Raw genomic sequence first — 17862 nt, 5'->3', positions numbered from 1 at the left:
ATTGGTTTTATAAAATAAAGTATACATGACAAATAATATGGAATTTTATATAATTGGTTTTATAAATAATGTATACATAATTTATAAAATGCAAGTTTATAAAATTTGTTTTATAAAATCTAATTTTACAAAACAAGTTTATAAAATATGCAAGCTTATAAATTATGTCAAGTATTATTTTATAAACAAAGAGGGGAGTGGCCTTGGAGTTGTAAGTAGGCATGCTAAAGACTCCATTACTTGGTCATACTTTCCCAATTCCATATACAAACATCTTGACTCACTTTGAGACCATTACATGCAATTTACATATCAAAAAAACTGCACCAAAAACCTCTCCAAGCAGCTGCCTAGCCGTGGCCTTTTGGAGGAGAAAAGGGGTTCACAGTTTGGTTTTTGCAAGCTCCATTCAAGTGTTAATTAATCCTAACCAAAGTACAAGGTGTTGGTGTTAAAAGCTTGGGGTATTACAACTTGAGGCTTCAAGTTAGAAGCTCCATTCTCCATCATCTTCATCATCATACACTAACAAGCTTGGAGTATGTATAAACTCTTTACTGCTTGTAGTTTGTAAGCATATTTCATAACTTGATCCTAATTGGGATTTAACTTTAATTGGTTAAAGATATACAATGTTCTAAAATGGTAATTTCATGCTTCCGCTTTATTTGATTCTTAAAAATGATTTAAACATTATAGAACTTGTTAAATCCCAATAATGGTATCTAGAGCCGAAGTTGTTGAAATATGCTTCGAGGTGGTTATTAAACTCACTATATATTTTGCATTTTATGTACATGCATGAAAGTAAAATGCAAAGATTAATTGTTTGGGTGGGTTTCTCTTTTTGGCCGAATTATTGGGAGGTTCCAAATGGGTTTGGAACTTGCCATTTGGTCATATTTTGTTGTATGTTAATGTTCACAATTATAGCCTTGACCTTGTGTTTGAATGGTTGCATGTTTGATTTATTATTCATTCATTTGGTTTGTAATAATATTTATTCAATTGGTTTGTAATAATATTATTTTGGTTATGTAATTTATTTTATATTTGGTATGTAAAATAGATTAGGTTGTAATTTCATTTTTTAGACAAAATGTATTAGGATATATTTTGTAAAAAGATGAAGATACAAGATGAAGACTTGAAAGAACACAAGAAGACGCATTTGGATGCAAGATTAAGTGGGAGATTTAAAATCTCCTACTTTGTATTATAACCCCTTAACCGGTGGCATTTGTTTTCGGCTAAACAAATGTCTACCAAATTGGCTTGATTGTGAACATATTTGTTTTGCATGCATGGTTGTTTATTGTGTTTGTATGTTTGGTTGCTACTAGTAAATCACAAGTTAACAACTAGCAAAATGACAATTTAATTGGTTAAATTAGACATTATTAACGACATACAAAACGACAATTTAAATGGTTAAATTGAAATGACAAAAGGACATTAACAAATGGTTATTAAGAACACTAAAAGGATTATAATAATTGGTTATTGAAACACATATAAAATGGTTGATATCAAGTAATTGGCTTAATTACAAGACATGAAAATGGTTTTTCATATGCACCATACACTAAATGCATGTTGGTGTATGGCATAAAAGTTTTCTTAAACTAGAAATAATGAAAACTTAAAATCCCTTATTAACAAGGCAAACAAGTTAAACGCCATCCTTTTGTGTGACACTTAAACGTATTAGGGAACTCATAATGGGATAAAGGTCATCTAACCGTTATGAGCAAACTAATATGATTAAGGTGAATTTTGCACACTTGTTGGATAAAGGTCACATAACCACTTGTATGTTAAATTTACACGTTTACACAAGTAGGACGACTTGATTTGGAAATCATGAACTTAAGGTCACCGAAGCATGAGGAACAAATAGGCGTTGATGGGATAAATATGCCATGCAAAAGGATTGCATGATCCCATAACTTAGAAGTTGCAAAAGGATTGCAATTTTCATATAATGACTACCTAGCTAAATCAAATGACGGGATAAAGGTCACCTAACCAAAATTTGGTTTACCGTTGGATTCTAAATTTAATAAATATCAATTGGATTTAAATGGTATTGATTGTTAAATTAAAATTGATACTTAAACAACTTTGTTAAATTTTGTAGATGGCTGCCAATAACAACAACATTCCAAACGCACCAATCAACTTTAACAACCTATCGTTGAGGTCAATCCTCGAAAAGGAAAAACTCAACCATACGAATTTCATGGATTGGTTTCGCAATCTAAGAATTGTCCTCAAACTTGAGGATAGGGCGTATGTGTTGGAAGACCCCATTCCCGATCAACCCGACGAGGATGATACGGAAGGCATGGCTTATTGGGATAAGTATTGCACCGATTCGGTGCAAGTCGCTTGCCTTATGCTTGGGACTATGATACCCGAACTTCAAAAGGACTTCGAGCATCATAGTGCATATGACATGATCACACAATTGAAGGAGATGTTCCTTCAACAAGCTCGTGTCGAGTACTTCGAAACGGTTTGAGCGCTTCATGCATGTCGTATGGATGACTCCTAATCTGTTTCATCTTATGTCCTTAAGATGAAAAGCCTAATTGATCGAGCAAACCGTCTAAATTGCAACGTGTCTAATGAACTAGCCGTGGACCTTATCCTTAATTCTTTGTCAAAAAGGTTTGACACATTCGTAATGAATTACAACCTGAATGGTTGGGATAAGAGCATTGGCGAATTACATGCCATGCTTAAGACGGCCGAAGCAAGCATGGGTAAAAGGGCTTCACCCGTGCTTATGATCAATGAAGGCGGGTTCAAAAACAATAACACTTCTAAGCCAAAGGTGGCTAAGAGGAAAGGACCTGCCTACCAAGGCAAGGGCAAGGGAAAGGGGAAGATGGTTACCCCAACCAACAAGAACAAAAAGCAAAAGGTTGCCGGAAAAGCAAACCCCAAGGAAGATCCATGCTTTGGTTGCTGTGAAATGGGTCACTGGAAACGCAACTGCCCGATCTACCTAAAGGAGTTGAAAGAAAAGAGGGATGCAGGGCAAACCTCAGGTAATGTATATATGGTATACATTGAACTTAGTATTACTTCTTCTAATACATGGGTATTAGACACATGATGTGGAACTCATATTTGCAATTCTTTACAGGGGTTCAAAAGAAGTAAACAAGGAGCGGGAACAACAAGTCTCTTGATGGGAAATGGTGCAAAGGTGCACGTAGAAGCTCAAGGAGACTTTGTTTTAAAGCTACAAACTGGGTTAGAGCTTGTTTTGAAAAATGTTTTGTATGCTCCTGATTTGACTCGAAACATTATTTCTATTTCCCGTTTAAGACAATGTGGTTATGATTTTAATTTTATTAATGATGATATCCATGTTTCTTTAGATAATGTGTTCTATTTTAAGGCTTCGCCTTTGAATGGTATTTATGAATTGGTTTATGACGACACATCATACAATAGCTCAATATAACATGCAAACACCAAGAAACTCAAAAGGGATTTGAGTGATTCCTACTTATGGCATTGTCGCCTTGGTCACATAAACAAGAATCGAATGCATACACTTCAAAAGAATGGACTTTTGAAATCAAATGAACTAGACTCATTTGATGTATGTGAATCTTGTTTACAAGGCAAAATGACTAAAGCACCTTTCAAAGGGACCTATGAAAGGGCTAAAGACCTATTGGGATTAATACATTCGGATGTATGGGACCCTTTAAGCCCATGGCTAGGAATGGTGAAAGATACTTCGTTACTTTCATTGATGACTTCAGTCGTTTCGGATATGTGTACTTGTTAAGACATAAGGACGAAAATTTTGAAGCATTCAAAGAATATCAAAATGAAATACAAAATCAACTCAATAAAACAATTAAGGTACTTCGTACCGATAGAAGAGGTGAATACCTAAGCGATGCTTTCCAAGATCATCTTAAAAGTTGTGGGATTATCTCGCAACTTACTCCTCCTAGAACACCCCAACTTAATGGAGTATCCAAAAGGAGGAACCGAACCCTAATGGATATGGTTCGATATATGATGGCTAGAAGCTCGTTACCTCTATCATTTTAGGGTTATTGTCTATGCTCCGCGGCTCGTATTTTAAATATGGCCCCAACCAAGAAAGTGGAACGAACACCTCATGAAATGTGGTTTGGAAAACCTCCATCTCTATCATACTTAAAGGTATGGGGATGTGAAGCTTACCCTAAGCGTTATGTCCCTAATAAGTTGAATGCTCGATCCACGAAGTGTATCTTCATAGGATATCCCAAGGATGATATGGGATACTATTTCTATGATCCATCCGAGCAAAATGTATTTGTTGCTCGGAAGGCTGAATTCCTTGAAACTAAGTTCCTAATGGAAGGTAGCAGTGAAAGGAAGATAGATCTTGAAGAGGTTCAAGATCAAGTAGATGATACACAATTGGTTGACATTGGCACTCAACATGAAAATGTTGAGAATGATCAAATGGATGATCAAAGTATACAAGACGTTCGCAGATTTGGTAGGATTAGTAATCCTCCCGAGAGATATGGGTTTCTCATGGATGGTTGCTATGTGGTTGATTTGGATGAACCAACAAACTACCAAGATGCTTTATCAAGGATTGATAAAGATAAATGGCAGGAAGCCATGAACGCTGAGATGCAATCCATGTATGACAACCAAGTTTGGGAACTTGTTGCACAACCTACTGGCTCAAGGCTAGTTGATTGTAAATGGCTTTTCAAGATAAAAACCAACATACATGGAAACTTGGATACATACAAAGCTAGACTTTTAGCAAAAGGTTTCACTCAAACTCAAGGGGTTGACTATGATGAAATTTTTTCGCCTGTGGCAATGCTAAAGTCTATTAGGATATTATTTGCCATTGCTGCTCATTATGATTATGAAATATGGCAAATGGATGTCAAGACCGCTTTCCTAAATGGATATCTTGAGGAAGATGTCTATATGGTTCAGCCTGAAGGTTTTGTTGATCCGAAATATCCTAAAAAGGTATGCAAGTTAAAGAAGTCGATCTACGGATTGAAACAAGCATCCAGAATGTGGAATCATCGTTTTAATGAGGAGGCCAAGAAATTTGGCTTTATTAAAAATGGTGATGAAGCTTGTGTATACAAGAAAGCTAGTGGGAGCACTATCATGTTCCTTGTACTATATGTAGATGATATATTGTTATTTGGAAATGATATTCCGACAATTCAAGATGTTAAAACTTGGCTAAGTAAAGGCTTCTCCATTAATGATCTTGGAGAAGCACAATACATTTTGGAGATTGGGATTTACAGAGATAGATCGAAGAAATTGATAGGTTTGAATCAAAGTGCATACATTGAAAAGGTCTTGAAAAGGTTTAAGATGGAGAACTCTAAGAAAGGTTTGGTACATATTCAAAGAGGAACGCTCCTTAGTTCATCTCAGTGCCCCACCACGAAAGATGAACAGGAGAGAATGAAGAATGTCCCATACGCGTCTGCTATTGGGTCAATCATGTATGCGATGATATGCACTAGACCGGATGTGTCATGCGCTCTTAGCTTGACAAGTAGATACCAGAATAACCCAGGAAGTAGTCATTGGATTGCGGTTAAAAGTATATTGAAATACCTTAGGAGGACTAAGGATATGTTTCTAATATATGGGTCTGGTGAGGAGGAACTCGCAGTAAAAGGTTACGTGGATGCGGGTTTCCAAACTGATCGAGATGATTCTCGATCACAATCCGGTTATGTCATCATGTTAAATGGAGGTGCGGTCTCTTGGAAAAGTTCAAAACAGGATGTTGTTGCATTATCCACTACAGAGTCGGAGTACATTGCCGCCTCATTGGCAGCTCAGGAAGCTGCATGGATGAAGAAATTCATTGACGACTTAGGAGTTGTCCCTTCCATTCAGGACCCTCTTGAGATCTTTTGTGACAACGAGGGTGCGATTGCTCAAATCAAGGAACCTCGTGCTCACCAAAAGACCCTTCACATTGAGCGGAGATTCAACTACATAAGGGATGAAGTTGAAAAGGGAAAGATATGTATTCGCAAAGTTCATACAGATCTTAATATAGCGGATCCACTCACGAAGCTCTTACATGGTGCAAAACATCAAGGACATGTTAGTGCATTAGGGCTTCGATATTCTAGTGATTGGTTGTGATCTGTTTTATGTATTGTAAAGGGACGAAGTGGTTTAAACTCATTAATATAATTATGGTGTTAATTTATTAATCTTGAGTCATGTTCCGATTTTGCATATTTTATCCATGAATAAGTAATTATTCTAAATTCCATAGTCGATCAAATTTATGGGAACAAGTGTGAGGTTTAGACTATTATGAACTTGGATTGGTATACATTCACGGGATGAATGTGGGGCAAGGTTGCAACCAAGGTTCATAGATATTTGTGGGATACAAATATTGGAAGACCCGCCCTTAAGATTTACTAAATGGAGCCTTTGTGGTTGATCACATGTAATCTTGAGTAAAGGCGAATATCATTGTATCCTCTGACCTGAGATACATATCGGGTTCAGATATTCACTAAGTATTATGCCTTGATTCTTTCCTTCGCTATTCTGAAATATGGTAGTCCATAAGGAAGATCTCAGGTGTAATACAAAGTACATATCTAGGACGTATGTCGTCAAGATAGAATTTGTCCCTCTTATTCGTTGAGAGTCAGATGTCTAAGGCCTGATAAAGTTAAATCTAAAAGAGAATGATCATTATGTGTCTCTTGGATTTAACATGACATCTAGAATGAAAGGATTAATGAAAGATTCACCTATTCATATTCGAGAGGGGAACTTGAAAGTGATGATGTTATTGAATGGCACAAAGTCATAACATATTAGGGGTGATGGACGGTCGTTAGGTGGTATCCATCACTTGCATTAATTTGTTATGTTTCTCATGCAAGTGGGAGATTGAAAGTATTTCGTATGCTCGAGAGACATATTAAATTAATGTGGCTAAGATGTTTTGATCCAAGTCGGGTCATACCCAATAACAAGCTTACCGACACCTTATTCGTATTTGATCTTAACGATTGGATCGTCGATTAAATTACGCGACACTTGAATTTTAAGAAAATGGTTTCTAAAACAATAACACTTGATATGTATATATATATATATATATATATATATATATATATATATATATATATATATATATATATAAATCATGGAATAATTTATATAATAAGGATTTAATTATTTATAGGTTAAATAATTAATTAAGTTATGTTGCATTTTATAAAATTGGTTTTATAAAATAAAGTATACATGACAAATAATGGAAATTTATATAATTGGTTTTATAAATAATGTATACATAATTTATAAAATGCAAGTTTATAAAATTTGTTTTATAAAATCTAATTTTAAAAAACAAGTTTATAAAATATGCAAGCTTATAAATTATGTTAAGTATTAATTTATAAACAAAGAGGGGAGTGGCCTTGGAGTTGTAAGTAGGCATGATAAAGACTCCATTACTTGGTCATACTTTCCCAATTCCATATACAAGCATCTTGACTCACTTTGAGACCATTACATGCAATTTACATATAAAAAAAACTGCACCAAAAACCTCTCCAAGTAGCTGCCTGGCCGTGGCCTTTTGGAGGAGAAAAGGGGTTCAAAGTTTGGTTTTTGCAAGCTCCATTCAAGTGTTAATTAATCCTAACCAAAGTACAAGGTGTTGGTGTTAAAAGCTTGGGGTATTACAACTTGAGGCTTCAAGTTAGAAGCTCCATTCTCCATCATCTTCATCATGATACACTAACAAGCTTGGAGTAGGTATAAACTCTTTACTTGCTTGTAGTTTGTAAGCATATTTCATAACTTGATCTTAATTGGGATTTAACTTTAATTGGTTAAAGATATATAATGATCTAAAATGGTAATTTCATGCTTCCGCTTTATTTGATTCTTAAAATGATTTAAACATTATGGAACTTGTTAAATCCCAACAAGAAATGCCCGTTAAGTCATAACATGTGCACTGCATGTGAGGGTAAAATAGTCTTTTTTCTTTCTTTCTTCTTCATCTAAATCTGAAGCTTGCTTAACATGTTCTTCCCCAAATTTACAAACCCTAATTTTAAAAAAAAATTTAAACAAAAAACTAAAACTTAAACCTAAATCCACCCAAATAAAACATAAGTATATAATTGTGATCTTCTACAGCTCGTTTGTACTTGTAACCATAATTTGTAAAACTAAATCCACACAAAATAAAACATAAGTATAACATCAATTTCATGATCTACCTACATCAGTATTACAAATAGTCATCGGTGGTGGCGGTTGTGGTTGCAGGTGTCAATCACACATCTTCAAGTGTGCGAATTTGATTGAATATCAAGCTAAGCGAATCGAGCAAACATCCTTGTCCGAATCATAACTGCTTCTTATCATAACCGTCTTCATCTTCATGAAGATGAAGAACAAAAGTTCTTCAAACTTAAATCTGATGCAATATCACTTCGAAATTGAATCTGTAAGCTTCCAATAGCAGCGATTAACAATGTATGTGAAGAATCATTCACCAAAATATCTTAGAATTCACAAAATTAAGATGAACAGGTCCGAAAATTTCATATGAACATGAATATTGAATTTCGTTTTCGGACACTTTCAATAAGTGATTCCTTTATGAAAAATTCTTATAATCACCATTAGAACCTTCGTGAATCATCCTTCTAACCTGAAACACATTGATTCATCCGAATCAAAAAGTTGACCAAAAGTGTAGAATCGTTGACCTTAAGATCGTGAAATCTGTAGCACTTTGTAATCTGATTTGAAGATACACGAAGCTTCAGGAAGAGATCGTGACTCTGAATAACCATTGATGTTTGAGCTAAGGGGTATAAAATATTATTAAATTTTACAAGGAAATACTATTAAATACGATACAATTTTACACAAGATATTTATTTATTTATAGAATGGATATACTTAAACCTTGCTACAATACTTATAGACAGTGTACCTAATCGTACAGTAGTGTAGTTTTTAGTAAGTCCGGTTCGTTCCACAGGGAAAATCTTTAAACAAAGCTTAACGCTATATTAGTTTTAATTTATAAAAATACAAAAATATATAAGTAATATTATTATTATAAAGGGGGTTTTTTACCGTTTAATGACCGGTTTGTCGATTTTAAAACTTTAGTCGCAGTTAAAACCTAATGTAAAAAAAATTAAATAAATAAAAGACTTAATTTAAAGCGTAAAGTAAATAGCGATAATGAAATTGCGATAAATAAAAGTGCGATAAAATAAACTTGCGATAATTAAAAAGTACGATAATTAAAAGTGCAATTAAATACAATAACAATAAATAAAAGTGCGATAATTAAAAGTGCAATTAAATATAAAATAAAGGAAATTAAATATGAAATAAAGGAATTATGCTTATTTAAACTTCCGTAATCATGATGTTTGACGTGTTGATTTTAGTTTTATGCCCATGGGTTAATTGTCCTTTGTCCTGGATTATTCAATATGTCCGTCTGGTTTTTGTCCATAACAGTCCATCAGTCATAAATATAAAGTGCGAGTGTCCTCGTCAAATTATCCTTATACCCGAAGTTAAATATTCCAACTAATTGGGGACTTAAACTGTAACGAGGTTTTAATACTTTGTTTAATAATTACACCAGGATGTCGACTGCGTGTAACCCAAGGTTTTAATACTTTGTTATCAATTATGCCAAGTGTCCTTGTACATAATTTCACCCCTGTTTTAATAATTCCATAGACTATTAATTCATTCCCGTGTCCGGTTAAATGAACGATTATTCGTACATATAAATATCCCGCCCATCGTGTCTGATCGAGTGTATATGGTTATTTATAGGGACGTCCAATTGCAAATCTTTATATTAAAATTAATAAACTATCATTTAGTTAAACAAATATAAAGCCCATTAATAGCCCATAGTCTAATTTCCACAAGTGTCGTTCTTTTGTCCAAACCTCAATTATGGTACAAAGCCCAATTACCCAATTTTAGTATTTAGCCCAACATCATGATTACTTCGATTTAAATAAGCATAATAATAACTTAGCTACGAGACATTAAATTAAAAAGGTTGAACATAACTTACAATGATTAAAAATAGCGTAGCGTTACACGGATAGAATTTCGACTTACACCCTTACAACATTCGCTAACATACCCTTATTATTAGGATTTAAAATTAAAATTAAAATTAAATATATATATATATATATATATATATATATATATATATATATATATATATATATATATATATATATATATATATATATATATATATACGTTTACATAGAGATATTAAAGGATGGAAAAAACGTTTAGAATGCGCGAGCTTTTATAGGCATTTTTGTCAAGGATATCTCCGCGAGTCGCGGCACTTTTGTTCTTCAAACTCCGCAACTCGTGGAGTTCGTAAAACCAGCTCACACAAGTTTGGATCCTAGTCTGTCGACGGTTTTAATATAAATAATATATATATATATATATATATATATATATATATATATATATATATATATATATATATATATATATAATTTATATAATTAATTATATATTATATTATATTTATATACATAGTTAACTTGTAATTTTTAGTCCGTTGCGTCGAGCGTTGAGAGTTGACTCTGGTCCCGGTTCCGATTTTTCGAACGTCCTTGCGTACAATTTAATATCTTGTACTTTGCGTTTTGAATCTTGTACTTTTGTAATTTTGAGACGTTTCTTATCAATAATTGGAACCTCTTTGATTGTATTTTGTACTTTTGAGCTTTTTGGTCGTTTGCGTCTTCAATTCATCGAATCTATCTTTTGTCTTCACCTTTTATTATTTAAACGAATATCACTTGTAAATAGAACAATTGTAACTAAAAGCTTGTCTTTCTTGAGGAATAATGCTATGAAATATATGTTCGTTTTTAGCATTATCAAATATTCCCACACTTGAGCGTTGCTTGTCCTCAAGCAATATATTCTTGAAATACTAGAATCACTTCTATATTCTTCACACTTTGTACATCAGTGATTTCTACACGGCGGTATAAATAATGGTAGTAACGATATGGTTTACAGTCCCACATGACTATAAAAATTTAGATCCTTTAAGGAAATTGGATCTTTATGAAAACATTTGATCTTTTTGAAAATTCAATCTAGTTTTTACCCTAGATAAGTTTTCCGGAATCACCCTTCACCGATGTTTGCAAAATATTTTTGTGGGTTTGGTGGGTTTCAGATTTGAAAACTTTAGCTCAAAACTTGTGGTTTTGTGTCACCCACTTGCTAACCTTGTATTGGGAAAGCAACACGTCCAGTATACTTGCTCCGAATATTACCTTTAGATAAACTACCGTCCAGTTGTAAAGGAAAGCGTTAAACAAGCAACTGTTAAGGCAATGTCCCATGACATGCTTTTAATTATGGTCTATAACGTGTCGGACGCAATTACTATCCTTTGTAGGAGCAATAGTAAAGCTCACCCTTATAATTTTTCGGTCTGGCACAAGGTCCTGTCTTTGACCATGCTATGCAACCACCGTTCTTATGGTTGACACCCGATTTGGTTCAGGTGACCTAATGAATTCCAGGTGAATTCCTAGGATTTTACATTCAATGGTAATGAACGCATTGAAAATGGGTTTTCAGAAAACAAATCGGTTTGTAATTTTGATCAAAATATTTTCTCGTTCAAGCTCGAGTTTAGATATCATTGAATTCCATGAGATTGTAATTCTCAATCTTTAAGGTCAATCTCTAGGATTGAGTATTATCAGTCTTAAAAGCTGATTTTTTATCTTTTAAGGAGATTATCCTTTTCTGGGGATCTGATTCGTTAGTCTTATCCAGCTAATTTGCACGGCATCCTCCCCATTTTACAAGACAGATCCTCTCTTGGTTAGGATAAGTCTGACCACTTGGCGACCCTGTTTGATGCTGAGGTCCGTGGATTTCCTGCTGATTTTAGTGATGACTTTTCTAGATTTTTCGTCAACCTACAGCTGGTCTGGACGACAACTTCTTGACCTAAATCAAGAAGCGCGTTTCTTTTTCGGAAGACTTTACTTCCTTTAAATGATGGAATTGATTCATCGTGTAGATCCATCTTTCTTACAGTAAATCGGGTAAAACCTTTTAGATTAGTCCAAAGAAAAAGTATCTTCAATTATTTGTTACAGAAATATGTGACGTATGTTTAAAATAACTTGGTAAAATTTTTCCCACACTTGGCTTTTATTTTCCTTTTTATTGTCCTCTATTCCATTTTAAATGAATTTTAACATTTTGGTTTGTTTCTCAATTTATGTCCTTTCAGAGGTAATAATAATTTCGGTGTTAACACCTAGGTTTATCGTTTTTAAATTCATTTAGTTGAAAATTTTGAACAATTTTACTAGAATTGGGTAGTCAGTATATAAGACTAGGGCTGTTCTTTATTATCAGAGAGCACTAGATTCTAATACAACTACTGCGTTACTAGTATTTTTAATGGTAACCAAGTGTTTAAGATAAAAATTTTAAAAATCCGAAAGAATTTAACCCCTTCCCATACTTAAGATCTTTCAATGCCTTCATTTGCAAGAAATCAGTAACAATTTAAATTATTGAGGGTGATTAGCGTAGAAAAATGATTAAATTTTACCAAAGTTTCCAAACATATTGGTGTTTGTGTTGAATGATAAATGATGCATATCATTTGTTCATTCCGTCTTGTTGTTATTTCACATATATTTTTTTCTTTTCATTTTTTTTTATAAAACCTTATACTTTATAAAACTTATAATTAATTAAATTCTAAAAATTTTGTTTTCCTTTAGGAGCGAGGGTGTTTCGGATTGATGTCCTAGTCCGTCCCTCGACAAAATTTTAAAATTTGTCAATTTAAAGCGCGGTTTTAAAAGCAAAGATTTTTGGGTTTTTTAATGTTTTTGGCATACTTTAATTCAATAAGATTAAAAATAATGATAATAAAAGTTCTCATCCCTCCCTCGGGTAAAGCAATTTCGGTTCAACGACCTAGTCTTCAACTCACGATGAATTTTAAAAAAAATCATATTTTTAACTTAGCGAAATAAAGTAAATTTTTGTTTTTAAATTCACACCAAACTTAAATTTAAAATGGATAAAATTAAAAATTCACACCAAACTTAATTAAAAATTCATATTATAAATTCACACCAAACTTAAATTTAAAATGCATAAAATTTAAAAATTCATATTAATAAAAACTTTACATCAAACTTATATTATATTTTTGTTTTTATAAAAATATTAATTTTTCAAATATTTACAATTTTAAATATATTGATTTAAAAAGTTTACAATATCAATTTAAGATTTATATATTAATTTTAAAAACATTGTAAAAATAAAATTAAAAATCTTTTTGGCTTTTATCCCACTTTAATCAATCAAATATTATAGAAAAACATATGCCCCTCTTTTCGGTAAAGTAATTTCGGTTCCATGACCTAATTTAACTCATGATGAATTTTTGAAATATTTTGAGTTGATTGATTAAAGATATTTATACCTTAAGAATAAACGTTAAATTTCGCAGTGATGTAATAAATTTTTGTATGATATCAAGAATTTCGGTCGCAAGACCTAATTTCATTGAATATCAATTTAATACTTTATAGCGAACAAATTAGCGTTTATTATCAAAAGGTTAAAAATAAAAATAAAAATAAAAATAAAAACTGTACAAACTTACCTGTGAAATAGTATTCTTAGTGATATGCTCTAGCCCACTCATAAGATAGTCGGACTAATTGATTTTCCATGGCTACATAGGCGTAACCTCGAGCATTCAATGTTTTTTCTTCTAAACATATGAACGGTCCATCTCTGCATAAAGTAACAAATTCGGTGTTTGAATAGGTTTGATTATTTGAACATTTACCTTCGTGTGACCATTTTCCGCATTTGTGACATTTTTCAAAGTGTCGTGCTCTTCTTTTCGCTGCGGATTTTGATTTTTCTTTACCAAATTGTAACTTATTATCTTCGCATCTGGATTCTTTTCTTACTCCGTCCAATTTTTCTCTGATTACTGATACCAGTTCACTCGGTAGTGTGTCATTATTACGTTTAGTGATCAAAGCGTGTAGCATTAGACCATGGTTTAGTTCACAGGAAGTCTTCATTTCGTAAAAACCTAAAAAAATAAAAATTCAGAATGGGGGGAGAAGACTAGTTCTTTAGGGTCTGCTAGGGAAAGACCATTCGGGTTCCATTTTTTAGAACTACACGAAAATAGAAAATCTAACTCTAACAGAAATACATATTATCCTTTAAAGACTTGATTCTCCCCACACTTAGTTAGCTGTGGTATCGAAATTGTGATTAACTTTATTGTCGACTTCCATCGGACTATCTATGTAATGTTTAACTCTGTGACCATTAACCTTAAATTCAATCCCATTTGAATTTATTAATTCTATCGTTCCGTATGGGAAAACTCTTTTGACTATGAATGGTCCAGACCATCTTGATTTCAATTTTCCAGGAAATAGCTTGAATCGTGAATTGAAAAGAAGAACTCTGTCTCCTTCTTTAAATTCTTTTGAACTTCTGATTCTTTTATCATGCCATTTCTTCGTTCTTTCCTTATAGATTAACGAATTTTCGTATGCTTCATATCTTAATTCTTCTAATTCGTTTAATTGACTTAACCGTAGACGTCCAGCTTCATGTAAATCAAGATTACATGTCTTCAAAGCCCAAAATGCTTTGTGTTCAATTTCTACTGGAAGATGACATGCTTTTCCATAAACGAGTCTAAAAGGTGTGGTTCCAATTGGAGTTTTGTAGGCTGTTCTAAAAGCCCAGAGTGCATCCTCCAATTTAATGGACCATTCTTTCGGATTTGATCCTATGGTTTTCTCTAAAATACGTTTTAAAGCTCGGTTGGTATTTTCAACTTGTCCACTTGTCTGTGGATGATATGCGGTGGAGATTTTATGAGTTACTCCATATCTTTTGAGAACTTTCTCAAGTTGATTATTACAGAAATGAGTTCCCCGATCACTTATTAAAGCTTTCGGTGTTCCAAACCTTGCAAAAGACGTTTTAAAAAGTTGACTACAACTCGTGCATCGTTAGTTGGGAGAGCTTGTGCTTCCGCCCATTTAGATACATAATCAATGGCAACGAGAATGTAGAGATTATTATGAGATTTTGGAAATGGACCCATAAAGTCAATACCCCAAATGTCAAATACTTCACATACTTGAATGACATTTTGTGCCATTTCATCACGTTGACTTATTTTTCTGGCCCTTTGACAAGCATCACAGGATTTGCAAAGAAGGTGTGCGTCTTTGTAAATTGTAGGCCAATAGAATCCAGCATCATAAACTTTTCTTGATGTTAGTTGAGGCCCATAATGCCCTCCTGTTGGTCCTGTGTGACAATGGTTTAAGATTTTACTAGCTTCATCTCCGAATACACATCGGCGTATTATTCCATCGGGACAACTTTTAAACAAATGTGGATCTTCCCAGAAATAGTGTTTTATATCACTGAAGAATTTCTTTCGTTTTTGGTACGATAATCCTTTTTCAAGGAATCCACATACTAAGTAGTTTGTATAGTCTGCAAACCATGGAATTTCATTACAATCTATCTTCAATAGATATTCATCAGAAAAGTTGTCTTGTATGGCCGATTCATTTAGAACTTCTAATTCGGGATTTTCAAGACGAGAAAGATGATCAGCGGCGAGATTTTCTGCTCCTCTTTTATCTCGGATTTCAATATCAAACTCTTGTAAGAGTAAGATCCAACGGATTAATCTTGGTTTGGCATCTTGTTTCAAAAATAGGTATCTAAGAGCAGAATGGTCAGTATAGACCACCGTTTTTGCTAGAACGAGATATGAACGAAATTTGTCAAAAGCAAAGACAATAGCAAGGAGTTCTTTTTCAGTAGTTGTGTAATTCGTTTGTGCTCCTTGTAATGTCTTACTAGCATAATATATAGGTTGAAATCTTTTTTCAATCCTTTGTCCTAAAACGGCTCCCATTGCAAAATCACTTGCATCGCACATAAGTTCAAACGGTAGATTCCAATTTGGTGTTATCATGATCGGTGCATTAGTGAGTTTGTCTTTAAGAATATTAAAAGATTTGATACATTCTTCTGAAAAGATGAATGGAGCATCCTTTTCTAGGAGTTTATTCATAGGAGTGGCAATTTTAGAAAAATCTTTTATGAAACGTCGGTAAAAACCTGCATGTCCTAGAAAACTCCTAACTCCTCTAACATTGGTGGGATGTGGAAGTTTAGCAATTACATCTACTTTAGCTCTATCCACTTCAATTCCTTCCTTTGAAATTTTATGACCAAGAACGATGCCTTCTTTAACCATGAAATGGCATTTCTCCCAATTAAGAACTAGATTTGATTGTTCGCATCTAATAAGCATTCGTTCAAGATTAACTAAACATGATTCAAATGTATCACCGAAGACTGAAAAGTCATCCATGAAAACTTCCATGCATTCTTCTATCATGTCGTGAAAAATTGCCATCATGCACCTTTGAAAGGTTGCAGGGGCGTTGCAAAGTCCAAATGGCATGCGTTTGTAAGCAAAAGTACCATAAGGGCACGTAAACATGGTTTTCTCTTGGTCTTCAGGTGCTATTAGAATTTGAAAATATCCGGAAAAACCATCAAGAAAACAATAGTAACTGTTTTCGGCTAACCTTTCCAACATTTGATCAATAAAAGGTAAGGGAAAGTGATCTTTTCTGGTGGCGTCATTTAATTTTCTATAATCAATACATACACGCCATCCTGTTACAGTCCTAGTAGGAATAAGCTCATTTTTCTCATTTGTGATGACAGTCATGCCACCCTTCTTAGGCATGCATTGAACTGGACTTACCCATGGACTATCAAAAATTGGATAAATTATATCTGCATCTAGCAATTTAATAATTTCTTTCTTAACAACATCTTGCATATTAGGATTTAGTCTTCGTTGGCGTTGCACATACGTTTTATGACCTTCTTCCATAAGGATTTTATGTGTGCAATACGAAGGACTTATTCCTTTAATATCATGAATCTTCCATGCAATGGCTGGTTTATGAGCTTTCAACATAGAAATGAGTTGAGATTTTTCATTTTCATTAAGAGAAGACGATATTATTACAGGTAATTCAGATTCACCATGTAAATAAGCGTATTTCAAATGGTTTGGAAGTAGCTTTAACTCTAATGTCGGTGGTTCTTCTATCGATGATTTATATCGATATCTGTCTTCTTCTTTTAGCATTTGAATTTCTTCTGTTGTTGGTTCATATCCATTAGCCATTAGTGTAGCTAACATTTCAATTTCATCAATTGGTTCAGTACTTTCTCCTAAAGAACATTCTCCTATTCCTTGTAATTCTGGAAATTCTTCTAACAATTCTGCATGTGAATCTATAGTTTGAATATAATAACATGTATTATCTGCAGATTGTGGTTGTTGCATTGCTCTATCAACTGAAAAGGTAACACTCTCGTCCTCTATACTTAGGGTCAGTTTCTTACCAAACACGTCTATCATTGCTTTAGCCGTGTTTAAGAATGGTCTTCCTAATATGAGAGGAATTTGAGAATCTTCTTCCATGTCCAGAACAACAAAATCTACTGGAAATACTAAAGTACCAACTTTAACTAGCATGTTCTCCATTATTCCTCTAGGATATTTTATTGATCGATCGGCTAGTTGTATACTTATTCTTGTTGGTTTCAATTCTCCAAGGTCTAGTTTAGCGTATAGTGAATACGACATTAAATTTATACTAGCACCTAAGT

Source organism: Rutidosis leptorrhynchoides, chromosome 4, assembly GCF_046630445.1.
Source record: "Rutidosis leptorrhynchoides isolate AG116_Rl617_1_P2 chromosome 4, CSIRO_AGI_Rlap_v1, whole genome shotgun sequence".
Taxonomy (NCBI): domain Eukaryota; kingdom Viridiplantae; phylum Streptophyta; class Magnoliopsida; order Asterales; family Asteraceae; genus Rutidosis; species Rutidosis leptorrhynchoides.
The sequence above is the reverse complement of the archived record's forward strand: the minus strand, read 5'-3'. Positions refer to the sequence as shown.